Genomic DNA, 12,232 nt, shown 5'->3' with positions numbered 1-12,232 from the left:
TATTATTAGTTACAGGAACCATTAAGGAAATAAAAAAAAGCCAAACGTGGCTTTTATATATATATATATATATGCTAACATGACACATGTTCTTTGTTTTCATTAAACACCATCATCATCATCATTAATATCACCTTATGCTTTATTTCCTTCTTACTTTGTCATCGAATCAAAAGAAAGGAAATAAGGAAAAGAGAAGTGACCAAGTGAGGGAGAGAAACGGTGAAAACCTCCAACTTTTTGGCTATGATTTCTTGTGATCCATAACTCCAATAAAAAATTTAATACGATAAAAGTATTCGTATCTTTCTTCTTTATACGCTGGTGTTACTTTTGTTCGGTAGAAGCTCATGGTGATGTAGTTCCTCTTCTCCTTGAGTTCGGCCAATTGGAATTTTAGGAGGCACAGACAATTTCACGACGCTTTTCTCTTCAACAGCTCGGTCAGAAAGCTTTTCCAGAACTTTTGTTAATTTTGATTTCACATGGAGGTAAGGGTTTATTTTTAAAATTAACAGTTTTCAATTTAAGGATGCCCAAAAGTATAGTAAATAATTACAAATATGTTAGTAATTATAATATTATTGAGTTTGGATTTTTGGTTGTAAATGATTGGCTGTGTTTGTGACTGAATTTTTGGTTATAAGAGTGAATGAAAATTGATTTCTTAATTAGAAGTAGTAATTTTGAGAGTTTATAAATGATTTTACAAGGATTGGAATCATATGTCGTTTATTGAGAATCTTATGTTTGAAAAGTGCTGATAGAAGGCTGGTAAACTGTTGAGAAGTTATGGAAGTGAGGGAGCCCATAAGGGTGGTGAAGTCGAGTCTTAAGGGGAGGTTCCGTCTGAGTTTTTGTAAAAACAAACGAAAAAGTGATTTTGGTTAATGATGAATGTGAAAAGAACATGGTCAGAAGGTTTTGTAAAGTTTGAATGAACGTGCGAATTTTTTTCTTTGGTTTTAATAGCAAAAAAATTGAAAGGGAGATGAATTTTATTGAAATAGAAGAAGCGTAGTTTTAAAGAAAATGATTTGATTATTGAAAACTTATTTAATATTTTGAACGGTGTGATTATTGAAAATCATTTGTTACTTGGGAATGTTTTGAAAAGGGTTTGAAAGGTGGTTAGGTTGGGACCCTTGAAGGGTGGCAAAACCTGAATTTTAGAGAAAATATTGCAGAAGTTTTTGCAAAACACCGAAACTTTGCTTAAAGTATTATTTAAAAGAAAACTGGATTTAGGGTTCATAATAGTTGATTTTTGAATTATCAAGAAAATTACTATGTTTTAAGTTTAATCTATTGAAAAAATATTTTTGTTTTAAGTTATAATTTGAGTTCGATTTATTAAGAAAAAGAATTTTTATTAAACGTTACGAAGTTTGGTTATTTAGAAACTAATCGATTTAAGGTTATGATAGATAAGTGAATAGGTGGTGATGCGGATGTGTAATTGATTATTTGGTGATGCGGATGTATGTATAAATTGTAATTAAGCAGTGATGCGGAGGTATGTTTAAGAATGTAGGTGATGCAGAGGTGTGGGTATGTAATTGATGATGTGGAGGCATAATAAAAAGAAAGGAAATGAGAACTAATGAAGGAAATAGATACTTAAGAGGAAAAGAATGAGAAAGAATGAATAAGATAGATACTTGAAAAGTGTATGTTAAATAGGTCTTGTGCCAAAGTGCTAATGCGAAAGTGCCCGCCTAACTAATAGCCTAAGGTTGCTAATGCGGAATTGTCCACCTGACTGATAGCCTACGGTTGGTAATGCGAAAGTGCCCGCCTAACTGATAGCCTAAGATTGCTAATGCAGGAATGTTCGCCTAACTGATAGCCCGTTTCTACCATGATGCCAAAATATCCTAACTGACACGGGTTCGTCCATGATGATAATTGTGCTTGACTGACACGGTAAGAAACCATATTCGGGGTTCGCTCCGACTAACGTCGGGTTGCGGGTAGACAACCAACGCGTGAGCTCATGGCCTGCATAGGAAAGGCATGCATCATATTGTTTGCGTATTTGCATTTGATTGTGGTTGTTTATCTTGTTAATTTGTGATTGTGCTGTTGTCTTGGTGACTTGCTTGTATGTTTGATTGGACATTTTACTTGTGCTGTGTACTTAATAATGTGGTGGAAGCTGATGTTTGTAGATTGGATTTAGGTATATTATTTGCGATGCTAGCTTATTTAGATATTGCGATAATTGAGGAATGTTGTTAAGAGATGAGGAATTGTTAATGTGATGGAGATTTTGTTTAAGTAATGTGATTTAAAAAAAGAGTTTTACACGATTTTAGGTAAGACTTAAGAAGGATTTCAAGGGTTTAATAAAGAAAACTGTTTTTGGGTTATGAGTTAATTATTTATATATTATTCTATATATTTTTACGGCATTCGCTATCCCTACTGAGAACATGCGAGGACGATGTTCTCACCCCCTACAGATCTTCTGTTTCAGTGACAGGCCCGGAAATCCTTCGTGTGGAGCCGCGACTGAACTACGGAGCTTTATGTACATATGTATACGTATCTTATGTATTTGGTTTTGCCTTGGATTTTCCCCTCGCCATTTATTGTTTTTGATTTTTAGAGGGATAGGACTTGTATTTAAAAATCTTGGTATATGTCTGTATATAATACTAGGTGATTATGTAGGTATATGTATCATTTTGCCTAAGTGATTAAAAGTAAAGACTTTTCGTTTTCTTGATTAAAATTCCGATTCGTATTCGCGAAGGCTCAATATGAAATAATATAGTATAAAATAAAAAGGGTTAAAGGTAAGTAACACCTAAGCCTTTAGTACGATCATGAGGTGCTAAGACCATCTCCAGTAGAGAACTCATCCCAATCCCTATTTATGGCCCACGTATCATAAAAAGTAACTCCACATCAGTTTTTGCGTCATAAACAGTAAATAGGAACTCAAAGCATCTCTCTCTTCTCCATTAGGAGGAACTAACTTTAGTCCCTGTTGTGGTCCCACTTAATTAATTAATTAAAATACTTAATGTAATTAATTTTTCAATAATATTATTTAAATTTATAAATTTAAAAATAATTTACTATTAAAAGATATTAATATTAAATAAATTCATATATAACAATAATACACAATATATGATTCGGGATTACACTAATTTGTAAAATTACTTAATACAAAGAAAAACATAATTAAGCTCTATAATTGACGATAAGCATTATGAAATTGCCATATGTGTTCAATCAAGTCCTCTTTCAATTGTCTATGCTGCTGTCTATTTCGAAGTTAGGCATTTCTTTGGAGAAATTGATGGTATGGTGCAAAATCTTCCTCTCCCAGCTGAGGTTGTGATAAGCCATTTTCGACATCATCATACTCTAAGCATTGAGCAAAATTTCCTACATAAGTGTCTCTTTCATCCTCAACAATCATATTATGCAATATAATACAAGCTCTCATTATGTTGGCAAGCTTCTTCTTTTCCCAAAAGCGAGCTGGACCATGTATAATTGCAAAGCGTGCTTGCAATACTCCGAATGCTCGCTCCACATCTTTTCTTTGCCCTTCTTGGTATTGTGCAAATAACTTGCATTTCTCCCCTTGTGGCTTTGAGATTGATTTGACAAATGTGGCCCATTCAGGATAAATATCATCTGATAAATATTATCCCACAGTATAATTATTACCATTAATAGTATAATTTACCTCCGGAGCTCGGTCATTTAGAATATCATCGAACACTGGAGAACGATCCAACACATTGATATCGTTATTTGAACCAGAAACTCTAAAGAATGCATGCCATATCCAAAGGTCTGAAGATGCTATAACCTCAAGTACTATGGTTGAAACCCCACAATAACCATTCATGTACATACCTTTCTATGCCTTTGGACAATTTTTCCATTGCTAATGCATGCAGTCAATACTACCCAACATGCCAGGAAAGCCACGACCCTCTGCCATTTGTACATCATTCGGATTTGGTTTCTGCAAGTATTCATCCTCGAACACCAAAGTGACACCTTCAACAAAATTTTCCAAGCATTCAATTGTAGTGCTCTCGCCTATGCGCACATAATCATCAACAACATCAGCTGCTACGCCATATGCTAACATCCGTATCGCAGCGGTGCATTTTTGGAGTGGTGACAAGCCTCTTCTTCCAGTTGCATAAATCCTCTATTGGAAATACGGATAGACGTTTGAGAGAGCATCTACTATCCGAAGGAACACATGTCTTCTCATTCGAAATCTCCGTCGAAAAATGTCAGCATTATACACCGGTTCATCTGCAAAGTAATCTTGGAAAAGGCGATCATGTCCTGCTTCTCGATCTCTGTTGATCCATCTACGAGGAGTTGGGACAGAGCTTCTATCGATATCTTCTTCTTCTAAATCTTCGAATAAACACTCATCGATCCAATTATCTATGAGTGTGTTATCTTGCCGTCTTCTTTTGCCATACAAAACCTCATTAAACATATCATCAAAATTTCTAGTCATAATCTTTGCTCTATGTAATTTTTAGTACTCTTTCGAGGTGAGAAACAAGAGTTGAAATGGATTTGCAAAGTCATTACTAGTTGATTTTATAAGTGTGTCTGCAACAAGTATCTACTTCTCAACGGCTAGTTTTACAACGGCTACTTAACGGATAGTTTTGCAACGGCTACTTCACGGTCACTTTCATGAATAATAACGGCACAATAATATTGACTAATTTGAAAAGTTACATCAGAAATGAATAAAACAGACTACATCACATACCAGTAATACACAATAAAACTAAGAACATACTACGTAACTCTACGAATACAAGGAACTATTAAGTAAACCACTTCGCGATTATTTTCTCACATGCAATCCTATGAAGAGCTCGTCGTTTTTCACTCATTGTAGACGTGTTAGCATTAAGTATTTGCATATCCATTTTCCTTTTCCTTTCCTTAGCCATCCTTTCCATTTCTCTTTCTTTTGCATTTATCTCCATTTCTTTAAGGGATAAGTACTTTTTTCGTCCCCAAGGTCTGGGGTTGAAATCAAAACCGTCTCCGACCTTTTTTTCTTATTAAAATCATTCTCAACGTTCAAAAACGCTTTAAAATTATCCTTTCCCGAATTTTTGGACCAAAATACCCTCATCATCATCATTCTCCTCTTTACCTTCCTCACCCCACCACCTCCACTGCCACCAATATTACCACCACAACCACCATCAACACCACCACCACCACCACCACCACCAACACCAACCAACACCAATACCAAGAACACCAAACAACAGCAATAACAACATACCACCACAACCACCATCAATACCAACACCACCACCACCACCACCACCACCATGAAGCCCCCTCACCATAACCCCCACCCCTCACCCCACTCCCTCACCTCCTCACCCCCTCACCCCCTCACCGTAACCCCCACCCCCTTCCTCATGCCGCTCTCTTCATGGTCATCATCATCATCATCAACAGAAAATTTAAGCAACATGCACTTTGAACAATAATCAACAAATTAAGTAACAACAATATTCCAAATTCAAATTTTAGCAACAACAATGTTTCACAACAAATTTCACCAAAAATCCAGAAATTTCTCAAAAAATCCAGTTCACAGTCACAGAAGAAGAAAAAAAAGAAGAAGTGGTGGTATGGTGGTGCGGTGCGGTGCGGCAGGACGGCAGGGCGGCAGGGCGACAGTGCGGTGGTGCGGCGGTATGGAGAAGAAGAAGAAGAAGAAGAAGAAGAAGAAGAAGAAGATGATGATGATGATGATGATGATGATCGTGCGATGGTGCGGTGCTGTGCGGCAGGACGGCAGGGCGGCGGTGCGGTATGGTGCGGCAGGATGGCAAAGCAGCAGGGCAGGGCGGTGGTCCCCCTTCTCTCCCCCCTCCTCCCCCCTTCTTCTCACGGCCTCCCCCCTTTCTTTCTCTCCCCAGTCCCCACCCCCTTTTCTTCTTCTTTTTTTATTTTTTTTTATTTATTTTATTTTATAATTTTTTAATAATGAAGAGTAATTTGGTAAAAAAACTAAAATTGAAGTAAAAAAGAACAATTTTATAACGTTTTGTAACGTTAAGGATGATTTTAATAAGAAAAAAAGGTTGGGGACGATTTTGATTTCGATCCCAGACGTTGGGGACGAAAAAAGTACTTATATACCTTTGAGTTTGTAATTCTTGTTCTTTCATTGCCACTTGAATTTGTAACTCCTTCTCCTTCATTGCCATAATTTGTGCTCTATGTGCCCTCTAAGACCCCAAATTTTTAAAAATTAAATAATGAATTATTTGTGATTTATTATTTTATTTAAAGAAAATTATTATTATTATTATTATTATTATTATTATTATTATTATTATTATTATTATTATTATTATTATATATTTATAATATTTATATATTTATTTCCCTTTGGCCGAAGCCTTAAGGGAATTAAGATAAAGAAAGCCAAAACGTGGCTTGCATGCTTAACTATGTACATATATATAATTCTTACTAATGTTTCTTTTAAACCTATATCATCATGACACATGTTTCTTTTATTTTTCTAACTTTGACACCTATAATGCCTAAACACCACAAATCACCACTCATCATTAATATCTTTGTTTTGTTCTTCATGCATCACCGAACATGCATTTGGAGAGAAAGAAAAGAAAGAACCGAGAGAGAGAAGAGAGAAACCGTGAACTTCTTTGAGCTTCCGAGCTCGATTTCTTGTAATTCGTGATTCCAGTCAAAAATCTAATCCGGTAAAAGTGTTCATATCTTCCTCCTCTACACATTGACGTTATTTTTGTTCGGTGGAAGCTGATGATGACGTAGCTTCCCTTTCCATTGAGTTCGGCCAACTGGAGTTTTAGGAGGCACAGACGATTCCGGACGTTTTCTTCTTCGGCAGCTCGGTCAGAAAGCTTCTCCGGAGCTTCGAGTATTTTGATTTCGTACGGAGATAGTGGATAAAGCTGTGGTTGCGACTGTTGCTGGGTGTGAGCCGAGAGAAAAGGATTTCTTTGAGGCGTTTAGTTTATGGGTTCGACAATTGAGGTAGGAGATTTTATTTTGAAATTAACTGTTTTAAACTATGAATGCCATGGAAGTATAGTGAGTATTTATAAATAATTTATGATTGTTTGGAGTGACTGAATGATGAATTTGAGTTATTAGAAATGATTGAAAAGAGGTTGAAAATGGTTCAGTTGGGACCCGAAAAGGGTGGCTAAGCCCGAGTTTTAGGGAAAGTGCTGCCGAAATTTTATAAAATCTGAGGTTTTATTTAAAAAGTTATTTTAAAAGATTTGGTTTTAGAAAATTAAATTATTTGAGATTTATTTAGTTGAGAAAAGGTGTATTCTATTTTTAAACTCGATTTATTAAGAAAAGCATAATGTTTTAAATCCAATTTTGTAAGGAGAGATTTTGTTTTAAGTGTTGTTTTGAGCTCTTTTTTTTTAAGAAAAGGAATCTCTGCCACAGGAGAGTAGAGAACAAGGATTTAAAGGATATATTAACTTAAAGAGATTGTCTTCCACAGGAGAGCAGATGTGATATTATTTGGGCCTTAGTGCCAAATGTAAAGTGGGGACGCCCACACACTGAGAACTGTTTTCCAGATGTACGCTTATTGACTTGGAGAGTCACACTGTATGCGGCCTAGCCGTACGACTTATAAGCACATTGTATGCATCTGGAAAGCCATATCTGGGACTTGTGCTCGGGTAATGTCGGGAGCGGGTAGGCAACCGACACATGAGCTCATGGCCTGCATTAGGAATAGACATGCGTCATGTTGTTTGCACATTTGTATTTGGTTGTGTTTGCTTGTATTACTTCTCTGTGATTGTGCTGTTTGACTTGTTTGTATGTTGGTTTGAATCCCTTACTTTTACTGTTAGTTCACGGATGTATTGAGGTGAGGTGTTGTGGTTGAAAAATGATTATGTAGCTGAGAGGTGGTTAGTATGATTAATTTTGTGGTTAAAATCTGTTTTGAGTTTAGAAATTTAAAGAAAAGTAATTAATTATCTAAAGTAGAAATAAAAGTATTTTCAAAGGTTTAACAAAATAGTTTTACTAAGTAAGTTAATTATTTGCATTAAATTTATTACTTTTACGGCATTTCCATTCCCTACTGAGAACGTGTGGTTTGTTCTCACCCCAAAATCTTCCACTCTTTCAGTGACATAGGTTCAATTCGGAGATTCAGTAAGAAGTTGCAGACGATTAGTAGATTTACTTGTGATTCCTGTTGTTTTTATAGAGTTCCCTCGCCCTTGTTGTTTCAGGGTGTTTATTTTATCCAGAGGGTTAGGTATTGTATTTGAGTTTTATATTAAATTTAATTGTATAGCATCTATTATTATTAATAATTATGTGATTATTATTATTTGAAGATCTTTTGTTACATGACTTTAATTACTAGAATCAATTTTCTGAAATTTTCTTAAAAACTGAAACGCAATATTGACGTAAAGGCTCAATATTAAATAGATAATAAAAGAAAACAGGTTAGTAACTCCTCACTTCTGGTACGGTCATGACGTGCTAAAAGTTAGGGCGTTACATTATGGTATCAGAGCAGTTCGTCCCTGTTAGAGCCTTGGGAATGGACTGACTATGCTTTACTGCATACTCTAAGTGTCTGTCATGCAGTAGGACTTGTCTCACTTACAAGAGTTTGAGTTTGAAATGCATGATTGACTAATGCTGTTAGTCGACCGTTGCATCTCTCATGGTATTAGGTCTGACCAACTTAATACTAATGATTCATGTATATGGAAATACTAATGGATTATCATAGACGAGATAGAAGTAATAGGTAACGTGAATCGTGGGTTTTGGGAACGTTAGGAGTTAATTTCTTGATTCTACTTGGTTACGAATTTATTCTTTCATGATTTGCCGAGAGTTTCTTATTCGAGATTTCTTTCTTAAAAATTTAACTAATTATTTTTCAACCTTGTTCCGCTTTCTCAATTTATCCTAATTACATATGTCCTCTTAAATTTCTTAGATATCTGCCTTGTGTTATTTAAACTCTTCTTCTTGACTCCTATATTCTTTGACGTAATTTTCGGACTTGTTTAATGCATCAAAGTGAATCGTTAAAATCTTTGTGAACCTTGTCCAAGTTGCTTGTTCTTTCTCTAAGGTCTTGTATCTTTTTAGTGACTTAATATTTGTTTTGATGTCACGTGCGACCGTTATACATAGCAAGTGGTGCGTTAGCTCTTTATGATGTGTTTTGTGAATACGAAAGGTAGAGCTTGTAAGCGTGCGACGTCACAAGACGTTTTAGGGTTCTGAGTCCCGTGGAGAAATTTGCGGAAGATATATTTGTGACCAATATTAGGTTATGAAGTGTTTGATGAGGTTAAGAAAATTCACGAATAGTCTACTTGTTAAAGTACATTTTGAAATGGTGAATATACGTCAGGTTGATGTATAGGAAGTTGAAACTCTGGAGTTAGTAAGAGATCAATGTGCAGACGTTAAGCGTGTCGTTTTAGCCACATGCCTGTTTTATAATCTTTCGCCACCTTGTTTTACCATCGCACATTTGAACGATGTCATCTTTTGTATCAATCTTGCCTTGTAACTTCAGCTTTATAAACGTACTTTTACCCTGGTACTTATATGCCATGTGAACTTCTTTTATTTTATAGCAATTTTCGAGGACGAAAATTTTTATAAGTGGGGTAGGATGTAAGACCCCAAATTTTTGAAAATTAAATAATGAGTTATTTGTGATTTATTATTTTATTTAAGGAAAATTATTATTATTATTATTATTATTATTATTATTATTATTATTATTATTTATAATATTTATATATTTATTTCCCTTTGGCCGAAGCCTTAAGGGAATTAAGATAAAGAAAGCCAAAACGTGGCTTGCACGCTTAACTATGTACATATATATAATTCTTACTAATGTTTCTTTTATACCTATATCATCATGATACATGTTTCTTTTATTTTTCTAACTTTGACACCTATAATGCCTAAACACCACAAATCACCACTCATCATTAATATCTTTGTTTTGTTCTTCATGCATCACCGAACATGCATTTGGAGAGAAAAAAAAGAAAAAACCGAGAGAGAGAAGAGAGAAACCGTGAACTTCTTTGAGCTTCCGAGCTCGATTTCTTGTAATTCGTGATTCCAGTCAAGAATCTAATCCGGTAAAAGTGTTCGTATCTTCCTCCTCTACACGTTGACGTTATTTTTGTTCGGTGGAAGCTGATGATGATGTAGCTTCTCTTTCCCTTGAGTTCGGCCAACTGGAGTTTTAGGAGGCACAGACGATTTCGGACGTTTTCTTCTTCGACAGCTCGGTCAGAAAGCTTCTCCGGAGCTTCGAGTATTTTGATTTCATACGGAGATAGTGGATAAAGCTGTGGTTGCGACTGTCGCTGGGTGTGAGTCGAGAGAAAATGATTTCTTTGAGGCATTTAGTTTATGGGTTCGACAATCGAGGTAGGGAATTTTATTTTGAAATTAACTGTTTTAAACTATGAATGCCATGGAAGTCTTGTGAGTATTTGTAAATAATTTATGATTGTTTGGAATGAATGAATAATGAATTTGAGTTATTAGAAATGATTGAAAAGAGGTTGAAAATGGTTCAGTTGGGACCCGAAAAGGGTGGCTAAGCCCGAGTTTTAGGGGAAGTGCTGCCGAAATTTTATAAAATCTGAGGTTTTATTTAAAAAGTTATTTTAAAAGATTTGGTTTTAGAAAATTAAATTATTTGAGATTTATTTAGTTGAGAAAAGGTGTATTCTATTTTTAAACTCGATTTATTAAGAAAAACATAATGTTTTAAATTCAATTTTGTAAGGAGAGATTTTGTTTTAAGTGTTGTTTTGAGCTCGTTTTTTTTTCAAGAAAAGGAATCTCTGTCACAGGAGAGTAGAGAACAAGGATTTAAAGGATATATTAACTTAAAGAGATTGTCTGCCACAGGAGAGCAGATGTGATATTGTTTGGGCCTTAGTGCCAAATGTAAAGTGGGGACGCCCACACACTGAGAACTGTTTTCCAGATGTACGCTTATTGACTTGGAGAGTCACACTGTATGCGGCCTAGCCGTACGACTTATAAGCACATTGTATGCATCTGGAAAGCCATATCTGGGACTTGTGCTCGGGTAATGTCGGGAGCGGGTAGGCAACCGACACATGAGCTCATGGCCTGCATTAGGAATAGACATGCGTCATGTTGTTTGCACATTTGTATTTGGTTGTGTTTGCTTGTATTACTTCTCTGTGATTGTGCTGTTTGACTTGTTTGTATGTTGGTTTGAATCCCTTACTTTTACTGTTAGTTCACGGATGTATTGAGGTGAGGTGTTGTGGTTGAAAAATGATTATGTAGCTGAGAGGTGGTTAGTATGATTAATTTTGTGGTTAAAATCTGTTTTGAGTTTAGAAATTTAAAGAAAAGTAATTAATTATCTAAAGTAGAAATAAAAGTATTTTCAAAGGTTTAACAAAATAGTTTTACTAAGTAAGTTAATTATTTGCATTAAATTTATTACTTTTACAGCATTTCCATTCCCTACTGAGAACGTGTGGTTTGTTCTCACCCCAAAATCTTCCACTCTTTCAGTGACATAGGTTCAATTCGGAGATTCAGTAAGAAGTTGCAGACGATTAGTAGATTTACTTGTGATTCCTGTTGTTTTTATAGAGTTCCCTCGCCCTTGTTGTTTCAGGGTGTTTATTTTATCCAGAGGGTTAGGTATTGTATTTGAGTTTTATATTAAATTTAATTGTATAGCATCTATTATTATTAATAATTATGTGATTATTATTATTTGAAGATCTTTTGTTACATGATTTTAATTACTAGAATCAATTTTCTGAAATTTTCTTAAAAACTGAAACGCAATATTGACGTAAAGGCTCAATATTAAATAGATAATAAAAGAAAACAGGTTAGTAACTCCTCACTTCTGGTACGGTCATGACGTGCTAAAAGTTAGAGCGTTAAATGCCCTCTCTTCTTCTCTTTCTTTTTCCCTATCCATTAGTTCCTTTTCTCTAACATTCTTAATATATTCCATGAGAGATAGTTTTTTAACAACCGATGATTTTTTTTGCTAAGATCTTCAGACATTTGTGCTTTTTCCTTATCTTTTCGCTTGCTCTTCTTTGATCCTTTTGGGCGAACGGGAGAGTCCACACCGGGTTCGTCTGCCAACGGT

At 35.2% G+C, this 12,232-nt stretch overlaps 1 long non-coding RNA gene across 1 annotated transcript; it reads left to right on the top strand.

The window, feature by feature from the left end:
- The first annotated feature begins 10,067 nt into the window (after nucleotides 1-10,067).
- LOC140182648 (uncharacterized) lies at nucleotides 10,068-11,847 on the top strand. The gene is made up of 2 exons (XR_011878625.1): nucleotides 10,068-10,500; nucleotides 11,635-11,847. It is a non-coding gene; the product is annotated as an uncharacterized lncRNA (long non-coding RNA).
- Nucleotides 11,848-12,232: the final 385 nt, after the last annotated feature.

This window comes from Arachis hypogaea, chromosome 20, assembly GCF_003086295.3.
Source record: "Arachis hypogaea cultivar Tifrunner chromosome 20, arahy.Tifrunner.gnm2.J5K5, whole genome shotgun sequence".
NCBI classification, from domain to species: Eukaryota; Viridiplantae; Streptophyta; class Magnoliopsida; order Fabales; family Fabaceae; genus Arachis; species Arachis hypogaea.
This window is presented reverse-complemented; position numbering and strand designations above follow the sequence as displayed.